Source organism: Rhinopithecus roxellana, chromosome 7 (genome assembly GCF_007565055.1).
Source record: "Rhinopithecus roxellana isolate Shanxi Qingling chromosome 7, ASM756505v1, whole genome shotgun sequence".
Lineage (NCBI taxonomy): Eukaryota > Metazoa > Chordata > Mammalia > Primates > Cercopithecidae > Rhinopithecus > Rhinopithecus roxellana.
The window spans coordinates 28,714,259-28,723,705 of record NC_044555.1 but is presented as its reverse complement, the minus strand read 5'-3'; positions in this window follow the sequence as shown (position 1 = coordinate 28,723,705).

Here is a 9,447-nt window from a genome sequence, read left to right as displayed (position 1 = left end):
ATCTGTTCTAACAGAAGACTTTGTCAACTTTATATTTTTATGGTACTACTGTAATTGCAGGTTTTTGTGATATTTGTAGAGTTTGAGCTGAAAATAATGAGAAAAAATAATCTATAAAAAGGGTTGGGACGCCATCACTTTTTAGCAGTTACCATGTGATCACAGATGCCAGGGACATTTAATGATTTAATTATATTGAACTTGAGGTTCTCTTTCCCGTTTCAAAATTTGTAGACTTTTGGTATCATAGATTGTGAGGAAAAGAAAAAAGAATGGGGTTTCCAGATTCCCTTTCCCCTCCTATCTAAGAAAATATTTCCTTTGCCTTATGCCCACTGGAAAAGATTACCACTCCCTTGCATCCTATGAGAATTTCCCTTTATAACTTTTTGTAAACAAAATGTATTACAAGTCTTTACGTGAACCTTTGTCAATGACTCTGTGCCTTTTCTTCATATGCCAAATGTGAGTGAATATATGGGCCTCTATTCTTCCCCAAGATCTGTACCTACCTCTTTAATGTTAAAGCCTGCAGGTTCTCTGGCAAGATTTTAGAGTTAAAATTCCAACATGATATTTGTTTGCTTCCCAAACTGATTCTCATTAATAATTAGGGCAACATCTGACTCCATATAGGAACACTGTGACCATTTTAACACTTTTCTTTTTTTTTTTTTTTAGACGGAGTCTCGCTCTGTCACCAGGCTGGAGTGCTGTGGGACAATCTTGGCTCACTGCAACCTCCACCTCCTGGGTTCAAGTGATTCTACTGCCTCAGCCTCCCAAGTAGCTGGGACTACGGGCGCCCACCACCACGCCTGACTAATTTTTGTATTTTTAGTAGAGATGGGGTTTCACCATGTTGGCCAGGATGATCTTGATCTCTTGGCCTCATGATCTACTCGCCTCGGCCTCCCAAAGTGCTGGGATTACAGGCGTGAGCCACCGTGCCTGGCCTAACACATTTTTTTTAAGAGACGGGGTCTCACTTTTTCACCCAGGCTGGAGTGCAACGGAATGACCTCTGCTTGCTGCAGCCTTGAAATGTTGGGCTCAAGCAATCCTCCTACCACAGCCTCCCGAATAGCTAGGATTACAGGTGTATGACTCCACACTGAGCCATTTTAAAAAATTTTTTGTAGAGATGGGGTCTCACTCTATTGCCCAGGCTGCTCTTGAACTCCTGGGCTCAAGCCATCCTCCTGCCTGGGCCTCCCAATGTGCTGGGATTACAAACATGAGCCACTGCATCTGTCCCATTTTACCACATTTCATGTTAGAAGATAACTCGACTGTAACGATTGTCTATAGTTTCTGCCTTATGCCTGATTACTCCTTCAGCATATTCTTTGGGAACCCTCTTCATCTTCTTGACTCCATTTTAGAGGTGCCTTAGAACATTATCATAGATTCTCTGTGCATTCACCAGATGAGAGATTTTATTGATTGACTGGAATTTGGTGACAATATACCGCCTTTTTCTCTGAATATTTGCCCCTCTTTCTTACCATCTAACTTAGATATATTTTTACCACCTCAAGTTGTATATTGGTTAAGACTAAGTTCTCCTTACCCTGAATACAACTGGTAACACTTTGACTAGAAGAGGTAAGGATGGAGTGATAGGCAAACAGGCCTGGGAGCCAACCTTGGGAAAGAAGTAAGAAATGTATGTTTTCCAACTAAGAAAAGGAATAAAATATGCACCTATTTGCTAGTCTTATCTTCTCAAAGAAAGGGTCCTTGAATTAGCTACTAGTGCACTTGTGACCTTCTCCATGGTACCTGACATGCTGTGAATAGTCAGAATGGGTCGTACTTACCTTCTCGTTTATATTGTTTGGTGTTAAATTCAAGGTTTAGTGAAAATTTAACAAATATAACAAAACCCAGTGAGCCTATATTACACCATTTGTTGTGGTTAGTCAAGTGATAAAAATTGTACTGAAAGTATACAGTTAGAGAGATACACTCCTCAGATTTTTCAAGACAAAGAAACACAAACATATTTCATAAATTTTCTAAATAGCTGTACATTTACAATGGAATAAATAAAATTATTTATTTAATTAAATCCCCCCATCTTTATGGATATATTCCTTTTGAGAATAATATGAACAGAAATAAGTGCGATTTTACTAAGAAAGGTGTGTTGTTATCTGGCATCAGCAAAATCAAAAAGAGCACTATTATACCACTAAAAATCTTGCTCTTTGTCTTCTAGTCTTTGAAGCTGTGATTACTGCAAGTTTACTTCAGATTTACATCCAAGCAAATAACCTCCTTTCCACTAGTCATTTTACCCAGTATTCTCAGAATTAAATTAAGCTATTTTGGTGGGGGAGGAAAGGAATAGATTTGCATAGTGAGATTAACTCCTTTTCCAGGAGTAGGCCCTGGTCACACTGTAATAAAAATAAGTACCAAAAACAAATGAAGAAAATAGGCTAGACCCCAAATCAAAAGTTAATATTAATGCAAAAGTAGGGATGAGACAAAGGTAGAATTGCAAAGTAATTGTCAACATAACATAGAGTGAAAATGAGTGGTCACCCCTTGCATCATACATGCGTGTCACACTGCTGCTACTTGCCACAAACCAGAGATAAGCTCGTGGAAGAATTGATACCCTGCCTGAACCAAACTAGGGGTGGAGGTGGGGTGGAAGTCTAGAGAAGGCTGGATGAATAGTTATTCTTTAAGTAACACATAGGAAGGGTGGAGGAGAAGGTGATAGATGAGGAGGAGTAGAACTAGGAATAAAATGTTATAATTTGACAACTCCCTCCTGCAATTCCTTTATAGTCACATCTCCTCCCCCTACACCCCCAACTCCTGGCAACCACTGATGAATTATCCATCTTTATAGGTTTCTCTATTTCAGAATAACATACAAATAGAATCACACAGTATGTAGCCTTTGGGTCTGGCTTCTTTGACTCAGTATAGTTCCTTGAAGATTCATTCAATTTGCTGCATATATCAATAGCTTGTTCCTTTCTATTGATGAGTAGTATTCCAGGATGTATATGACTGTACCACTGCTTGTCTAACCATGAATTTATCTGAAGGACAGCTGGGTTGTTTCCAGTGTTTGTCTGTTATAAATAAATCTGCTATTCATGTACAAGATTTTTTGTGAACATACATTTTCTTTTTATTTTTTAGTGATAAATGATCAAGAGTGCAATTGCTGGGTGATATGATAACTGTATGTTTAGTTTTATAAGAAACTGTCAGAGTGCTATGACAACAGCAGTGTATGAAAGATTCAGTTGCCCCACATCCTCACCACCATTTGGAATTAATAATATTTTTATTTTAGCCATTCTAATTGGTATATAATGGTATCTTATGGTGATTTTAATTTGTCAAATATTTATATGATTTTCAATTCATAGCATTGTGTGACTTTTCCTTCCTAAATCTGTTAATATAATGGATAATCTCAATGGATTGGGGGGAGGAATAACTTTTTTAAAAATAGATTTTATTTTTTAGAGCAGTTTTAAGTTCACAGCAAAATTGAGCAGAAAGTGCAAAGTTCCCATATGTTCCCTCACCTCCACACTTGCACAGCCTCTGCCACTATCAACATCCCCCACTAGTTACAATCAATGAACCTACTTTGACACATCATTACCATCCAAAGTCCATAGTTTGCGTTAGGGTTCACTTTTGGTTTTCTATATGCCATCTATTTTGACAAATGTATAATGACATGTATCCATCCACCAGCATAGTATAGTGTAGTATAGTATAGTATAGGTGTAGTATAGTAGGGTAATAGCATAGCACAGCGTTGTATATACAGAATAGTTTCATTGCCCTAAATATCCTCTGTGCTTTGCCTATATATTGCTCCCTTTCCCCAAACCCTGGCAACCACTGATCTTTTTACTGTCTCTATAGTTTTGCCTTTTCCAGAATGTCATATAGTAGAAACCATACAGTATATAGCAGACACCTCACTGAAGAAGGTATGCATCTGGCAAAGGAACCATATAAAAAGGTGCTTGACATCATATGTCACTAGAAAATTCCAAATTAAGACAACAATGAGATACCACTATATACCTATTAAAATAGTGAAAACCCCAAACACTGACAACACTAACTGCTGGTGAGGATGTGGAGCAACAGGAACTCTCATTGCTGGTGGGCATGCAAAGTGGTACAGCCACTTTGAAAGACAATATGACAGTTTCTTACAAAACTAAGCATACCCTTACCAAACAATGCAACAATCATGCTTCTGGCTAGTTACCTAAATGAGTTAAAAATGTGGGTCACACAAAAACCTGTACATGGATGTTTATAGCAGCTGCATTCAGAATTGCCAGCACTTGGAAGCAACCAAGATATTTTTCAGTAGGTAAGTGGATAAACTGTGGTACAATGAAATTTTATTTAACACTAAAAAGATATGAGCTACCACGGCATGAAAAGACATGGAGGAACCTCAAATACACATTACTAAGTGAAAGAAGCCAATCTGAAAAGGCTATATACTGTATTATTCCAACTGTATAACATCTGGAAATGGCAAAACTCTGGAGACTGAAAAGTTGAGTGGTTGCTACAGGTTTAGAGGGTGGGAAAGGGATGAGTATGTGGAGCACAAAGAATATTTAGGACAGTGAAACTGTTACATATGCAAAATTGAACAGCCACTTTGGAATGTAGTTTGGAAGCTTATTACAACGCTAAATAGTCTTACCAACAATTGTGCTTCTGGCTATTTACCCAAATGAGCTGAAAACTTATGTCCATGCAAAAACCTGTACATTAATGTTTATAGCATCTTTATTCATAGTCATCAAAATTAGAAGCAATGGGTGGCTGGAAAGATGGCTGAATAAGAACAGCTCCAGTCTGCAGCTCCCAGTGAGATCAATGCAGAAGGTGGGTGGTTTCTGCATTTCCAGCTGAGGTACCTGGCTCATATCATTGAGACTGGTTAGACAGTGGGTGCACTGTAGCCCATGGAGGGTGAGCCGAAGCAGGGTGGGGGGTCGCCTCAAGGGAAGCCATGAAGGACTGTGCCATAAGGAATGGTGCATTCTGGCCTGGATACTATGCTATTCCCATGGTCTTTGCAACCCGCAGACCAGGAGATTCCCTTGGGTGCCTATGCTACCAGGGCCCTGGGTTTCAAGCACAAAACTGGGTGGCTGTTTGGGCAGACACAGAGCTAGCTGCAGGAGTTGTTTTTTTTTTTTTTTTTTTTTTTTTTCATACCCCAGTGGTGCCTGGAATGCCAGTGAGACAGAACCTTCCTGGAAAGGGGGCTGAAACCAGGGAGCCAAGTGATCTAGCTCAACAGATCTCACCCCCACGGAGCCCAGCAAGCTGAGATCCACTGGCTTGAAATTCTCACTGCCAGCACAACAGCCTGAAGTCAGCCTGGGACATTTGAGGTTGGTGGGGGAGGGGCATCTGCCATTATTGAGGCTTGAGTAGGTAGTTTTCCCCTCACAGTGTAAACAAAGCCACCCAGAAGTTCGAACTGGGTGGAGCCCACCACAACTCAGCAAAGTCGCTGTAGCCAGACTTCCTCTTTAGATTCCTCTTCTCCGGGCAGGGCATCTCTGAAAAAAAGGCAGCAGCCCCAGTCAGGGACTTATAGATAAAACTCCCATCTCCCTGGGACAGAGCACCTGGGGGAAGGGGCGGCTGTGAGTGCAGCTTCAGCAGACTTAAACGTGCCTGCTTGCTGGCTCTGAAGACAGCAGCAGATCTCCCAGCACAGCACTCGAGCTTTGCTAATGGACAGACTACCTCCTCAAGTGGGTCTCTGACCCCTGTGCCTCTTGACTGGGAGACACCACCCAGCAGGGGTCAACAAACACCTCATACAGGAGAGCTCTGGCTGGCATCTGGTGGGTGCCCATCTGGGATGAAGCTTCCAGAGGAAAGAACAGGCAGCAATCTTTGCTGTTCTACAGCCTCCACTGGTGACACCCAGGCAAACAGGGTCAGAAGCGGACCTCCGGCAAACTCCAGCAGACCTGCAGCAGAGGGGCCTAATGGTTAGAAGGAAAACTAACAAACAGAAAGGAATAGCACAAACATCAACAAAAAGGATGTCCACACAGACACCCCAACCGAAGGTCACCAACATCAAAGACCAAAGGTAGATAAATCCACAAAGATGAGGAAAAACCAGTGCAAAGAAAAAAAAAAAAGGAAAATTACCAAAATCAGAACACCTCTTCTCCTCCAAAGGATCACAACTCCTCGCCATCTAAGGAACAAAACGGGATGGAGAACGAGTTTGACGAATTGACAGAAGTAGACTTCAGAAGGTGAGTAATAACAAACTCCTCCAAGGTAAAGGAGCATGTTCTAACCCAATTCAAGGAAGCTAAGAACCTTGAAGAAAGGTTAGAGGAATTGCTAACTAGAATAACCAGTTTAGAGAAGAACATAAGTGACCTGATGGAGCTGAAAAACACAGCACAAGAACTTTGTGAAGCATGCACAAGTATCAATAGCCAAATCAATCAAGCAGAAGAAAGGATATCAGGGATTGAAGATCAACTTAATGAAATAAAGCATGAAGACAAGATTAGAGAAAAAAGAACAAAAAGGAATGAACAAAGCCTCCAAGAAATATGTGACTATGTGAAAAGACCAAACCTACATTGGATTGGTGTACCTGAAAGTGATGGGGAGAATGGAATCGAGTCGGAAAACACTCTTCAGGATATTATCCAGGAGAACTTCCCCAACCTAGCAAGACAGGCCAACATTCAAATTCAAAAATATAGAGAACACCACAAAGATACTCCTTGAGAAGAGCAACCCCAAGACACATAATCATCAGATTCACCAAGACTGAAATGAAGGAAAAAAATGTTAAGGGCAGCCAGAGAGAAAGATCGGGTTACCCATCAAGGGAAGCCCATCAAACTAACAACAAATCTCTCAGCAGAAACCCAACAAGCCAGAAGATAGTGGGGGCCAATATTCAACATTCTTAAAAGAATTTTTAACTCAGAAATTCATATCCAGCCAAGCTAAGTTTCATAAGCAAAGGAGAAATAAAATCCTTTATAGACAAGCAAATGCTGAGAAATTTTGTCACCACCAGGCCTGTCTTACAAGAGCTCCTGAAGGGAGCACTAAATATGGAAAGGAAAAACTGGTACCACCCACTGCAAAAACATGCCAAATTGTCAAGACCATCGACACTATGAAGAAACTGCATCAACTAATGGGCAAAATAATCAGTTAGCATCATAATGACAGGATCAAATTCACACATAACAATATTAACCTTAAATGTAAATGGGCTAAATGCCCCAGTTAAAAGACACAGACTGGCAAATCGGATAAAAAGTCATGACCCATCGGTGTGCTGTATTCAGGAGACCCATCTCATGTGCAAAGACACACATAGTCTCAAAATAAAGGGATGGAAGAATATTTACCAAACAAATGGAAAGCAGAAAAAGCAGGGGTTGCAATCCTAGTCTCTGATAAAACAGACTTTAAACCAGCAAAGATCAAAAAAGACAAAAAAGGCCATTACATAATGGTAAAGAGATCAATGCAACAAGAAGACCTAACAATCCTAAATATTTATACACCCAATACAGGAGCACCCAGATTCATAAAGCAAGTTCTTAGTGACCTACAAAGAGACTTAGACTCCCACACAATAATAGTGGGAGACTTTAACTCCCTGCTGTCAATATTAGACAGATCAACAAGACAGAAAATTAACAAGGATATTCAGGAATTCAACTCAGCTCTGCACCAAGCACACCTAATAGACATTTACAGAACTCTCCACCCCAAATCCACAGAATATACATTCTTCTCAGCATCACATCACACTTATTCTAAAATTGACCACATAATTGGAAGTAAAACACTCCTCAGCTAATGCAAAAGAAGAGAAATCATAACAAGCAGTCTCTCATACCACAGTGCAATCAAATTAGAACTCAGGCTTAAGAAACTCACTCAAAACCACACAACTACATGGAAACTGAACAACCTGCTCCTGAATGACAACTGGGTAAATAATGAAATGAAGGCAGAAATAAATAAGTTCTTTGAAACCAATGAGAACAAAGACACAAAATACCAGAATCTCTGGAACAAAGCTAAAGCAGTGTTTAGAGGGAAATTTATAGCACTAAATGCCCACAGGAGAAAGCGGGAAAGATCTAAAATTGACACTCTAACATCACAACTAAAAGAACTAGAGAAGCAAAAGCAAACAAATTCAAAAGCTAGCAGAAGACAAGAAATAACTAAGATCAGAGCAGAACTGAAGGAGATAGAGACACAAAAAAACCCTTCAAAAAATCAATGAATCCAGGAGCGGGTTTTTTTGAAAAGATTAACAAAATAGATAGACCGCTAGTCAGACTAATGAAGAAGAAAAGAGAGAAGAATCAAATAGACACAATAAAAAATGATAAAGGAGATATCACCACTGATCCCACAGAAATACAAACTCCCATCAGAGAATACTATAAACACCTCTACACAAATAAACTAGAAAATCTAGAAGAAATACATAAATTCCTGGACACATACACCCTCCCAAGACTAAACCAGGAAGAAGTCGAATCCCTGAATAGACCAATAACAAGCTCTAAAATTGGCACAGTAATTAATAACCTACCAATCAAAAAAAGCCCAGGATCAGATGGATTCACAGCCAAATTCTACCAGAGGAACAAAGAGGAGCTGGTACCATTCCTTCTGAAACTATTCCAATCAATAGAAAAAGAGGGACTCCTCCCTAACTCGTTTTATGAGGCCAGCATCATCCTGACACCAAAACCTGTCAGAAACACAACAAAAAAAGAAAATCTCAGGCCAATATCCCTGATGAACATCGATGCGAAAATCCTTAATAAAATACTGGCAAACTGAATCCAGCGGCACCTCAAAAAGCTTATCCACCACAATCAAGTCAGCTTCATTCCTGGGATCCAAGGCTGGTTCAACATATGCAAATCAATAAACATAATCCATCACATAAACAGAACCAATGATCAAAAACACATAGTTATCTCAATAGATTCAGAAAAGGTCTTTGACAAAATTCAACTGCCCTTTATGCTAAAAACTCTCAATAAACTAGGTATTGATGGAACATATCTCAAAATAATAAGAGCTGTTTATGACAAACCCACAGCCAATATCATACTGAAAGGGCAAAAGCTGGAAGCATTAAACTGGCACAAGACAAAGATGCCCTCTCTCATCACTCCTATTCAACATAGTATTGGAAGTCCTGGCCAGGTCAATCAGGCAAGAGAAAGAAATAAAAGTATTCAAATAGGAAGAGAGGAAGCCAAATTGTCTCTTTTCGCAGATGACATGATTTTATATTTAGAAAACCCCATCGTCTCAGCCCAAAATCTCCTTAAGCAGATAAACAACTTCAGCAAAGTCTCAGGATACAAAATCAATGTGCAA